Below are 3,872 nucleotides of genomic sequence, written 5' to 3' on the forward strand. Positions count from 1 at the left end.
TAGATTTCATGTTTTCAATTTTAAATGTTAAAATACATCTTTTTCATATAGCACTTCCTGGTCAAGAAATAAATTCTTAATTAAGCACATTGCTTACATGAGAACAGAGATAGGAACAAAAGGCCAATTAATAAATGTAGTGTGGAAGTTAACAATATATAATAGATGTGTGTGCCGATTATCCATCAGTTTCTAGCAAATAAGTACAAATAAACAAGAAACTGTTAACCAAATTAATTAGAGGGTTTCAAGAAAGCACATATATTTTTCTTGATGAGCAACTTTGGAAAGAAATATAAAAATAAATATGCTTGCATTATACCATCTAAGTCTTCATGGTTTAGGACACCCCCACACACCCCAAAAAAGTTCTTCACCAATTCTCACAGTTTTGCCCAATCAAAGCCCCAGGATAAAGCCCTCATCCATGTCACTCATGCTGACAGGATGCTCCATGTGCATCATGGGACAAGCAGTATCCTGCCACTTAAGGGATTAGTGTGTCTAATGAAGAGTGGTCCTCATGTCAGCCAGGGATCATTAAGAGCTTTCAGAAATAAGCTTAACTGTAGAGTGTTTACCAAGTGACAATTCCTAATTTAAGCTGAGTACACAGTTTCTTTGAGCACATGACAATAAGGATTCTCTGATAAACATTATGACGGATATTAGAAATTTAAATGATACATTGCCTTCATCATGTGAGAATTTTTTAATTTATTATCATTTATGATCAACTCTTTCATGCATCATCCTGGGATAAATATCATATCCCAGATCTTACCACACACAAGTCCAGGAAGAGATGTCAAATCAAAGCCCTTATTTCTTGAACATTCTTTCCCGAAAATGTATAAAACTAAAACTTCCCAGAAAGACCTCAGCCCAGAAGCTGTTAAGAACAAAGCTCTTTATTTCCCAGAGCCCCAGGGACCTGACTGTCCCTTTCTGACACATTCTATCAGCAAGCTTAATAAGATCTAAAGTCACACATCAGACGTGAGGTTTCAAACACACTTCCCTTGAGTTCAGTGTAAGGAATATTCCAGCTGTGCAATCACATTTAACCAGCCTCTTCTTTGAATACCTCACTATCTACTGAATAAATAAATTAATTTGTCTACAAACTGAGTACCTCGGATTGCTCTGAAAACCTGTTCTAGGCCCTGTTACAAAAGATTCTTAAGCACCATTTATTATTCTTGCTTTCAAGCCCCATTAGTGAGGACTTAGAATCCGAAATAGATCCAATTTTAGAATAACCCATAGCTGGGGAAGATCACCACACAAACAGGAAGCCCTGTGATTCTCTGGAGTTTACAGTCCTGAATCCACAACCAAAAGGATGGAGTCAAGTTCTCTAGTTTGGGGGAAAGGCAGGTGGCAAGACCTTTCACACAGCAGCTGGTACCAACTGGTGACTACTGAGTATGTTGTTAAGCCCATGCTGCCGATGGGTTTCTGATCCAGAGCCCTATGTATGGAGTAATAGGATTAGTACACGCATGTTCCTACCTGTAAAAGTGTGTGGTCCATTTGCAAAAGATAGGTGGGGAACAATCCCGCAGTGGCGTGATTTGGACATTTTTGGTACTTCTCTGTGAACAGCCCACTAACTGCCATTATTCCACGGGCAATGGAGACACATGACTGGTGTCCCAGAGGCCAAATTCTTCTATAGGTACGCAGTGAGGTCATCGAGTAGATGGCATTAACTGAGAGTATGGGACGTGTGAAGTAAACAAGACCAAGAATCCCGTGAACACCATGAAGACATCCCTCCTCATTTCCTCATGCTTGCTCTTGTGTTTGTTCGGCGCTTCTCAACCTTCCTGACGCTGCGACCCTTTAATACTGTGTCTCATGTGGTGGTGACCCCACACACACCATAAAGTTATTTTCCTTGCTACTTCATAACTGCAATTTTGTTATATATGAATCGTAATGTAAATATCTGTGTCTCCGGTGGTCTTAGGTGACCCCTGTGGAAGGGTCATTCCACCCCCAAAAGGGTTGTGACCTACGTTTTGAGAACCATTATTTATCTTTCTTTCCTCTCTCCTCTCTTTCTCCCTCTCCCTCCCGCTTCCTCTCTCTCCTTCTGTCACTCATCCCCAGCATATGGCCCCTCAGGCAGGACGCTCTCCACCCATGCGCTCATATCAGGCGTGACTTGGTGGCTGCTTTGTGCAGGCAGGTGCTCAGCTTTCCCCGTCTTTACTCTGTGACAGTTTCGATGTCACATGTGCCATCACCAGCCTGACACGTGTATGCTATCCCCCTTAATAACCCATGGAGGTCATGGGTCAGAGGTTTGGGCGAAGATGACTGACAGCCAGAGAGGCACCGTACCTGCAATAGAACCATCAGCTCGAGTGAAGAGCCGGGGCTCTGTGGGGAATTTCTCTCCCACCAAGGAGCCTTCGCTCAGCATGACCTGCCTTGGAGGAGGCTTCAGACAAGGTCCTTTCTTCTCTACTTCAAATCCTGCCTTAAAACATGTTTTTTTTTTCCCCCAGCCACCGTAATCACTACAAATCAATTTTCAAAAGAAAGCACTATGCAAAATACGCATAAGCCAAGATGGGTAAGGAGATGACACGTTGCCCTGCTCTGCCTCCTGTCATGTGGGGTCTGCTCTTCCTTCTACACAAAGCCCTAAGAGGTTAAAGAAGGGCTTGGGCTCATAGAATTTTAAGACTAGAGGTGACCTCGGCAGAGTATCGGGCCCGCTTTCTGCCACTACTCACTACTTCAGCTCCCCCTGCCTCTCTTACTGTGTTGGGTTGTTATTGCTCTTCGACTTTAATAAAACCAAAATTTTGGTGTAATCATTTTCAAGGAGAAATATAACCATCAAAGGAACCCACTATTCACTTCCATTAATCAACTCACTTTCCGTGTGTAAATATCCCTTAGTTCTCAATACGTGTTCATTCCTGATAGATTTTAATTTGCTATCCACTGTTTATTTTGAGACGAGCATCGTAGCTGGTAGAGTTCTAGCTTAGACCTATGAATTGTTTATTCCCTTCCCCACCCCCAGCCATCGTGAGTGAGCAAGGCCAGAGTTCTGTCTAACGTGAACCACACTGAATCTCCTCCTTCTAGAAGGATCAGCAATCCGCTGTTGGGAAAAACAAGATCGATCTGTAGAGGTCAAAGTAGAAGAGATTTTCCTACTGGAAGCAGATTCCGCTGTTTCTGGTGGCTTATGAGTCCAATCCAATGCCTGTTAGGAAGGTCCCACAAAGGAGGTAGGTTTATCACAATGAATCTGATTGGCCACAGTGGTTGATGGAAGTCAATGAACAAAAGGATTTGCTGACAGTCAACAGTGAGGAATGTGTTACCCTTGTCTGCCTGGAACAGACAGAAAAGAAGAAATGCAAGCAACACTCACTGCACTGAGCCGGGGTGGGGGGTGGGGGGGGGAGCCAGATAAAAAAACGATACATACTATACAATTCATTTATGTAGAATATTCGGAATACACAAATCCAGAGACAGGAAGCAGATTAGCGGCTGCCAGGTGTGGTTGAGGGCAAAGAACAGGGTGACTGCTACGGCCAGAAGGATTCTCATGAGAAAAATAAAAATGTTCCAAAACTGGATCGCATGGCATCTATGTCACATATTTATTACAAGATGCCAGTAATAAAATTCTTATGTTGTATATAGTTTATCACAAAATTTTATAAAAGATATGTCTGTGTGTTTTTAAGCGAGAAATCCCCACTGGTGGCAATGGCTTTCCCACATAGGCAGTGGAACAGTGAGGAGCAGATAGTAGTTTTAGACAGAAGAGAAAGAGGAGACCCCAAGGGTGGGCAGGGAAATCAGAAAGCTCTCAGCTTCTCTTTCATGACTAT

This window comes from Acomys minous (assembly GCF_964271855.1).
Source record: "Acomys minous genome assembly, chromosome: 10".
Lineage (NCBI taxonomy): Eukaryota > Metazoa > Chordata > Mammalia > Rodentia > Muridae > Acomys > Acomys minous.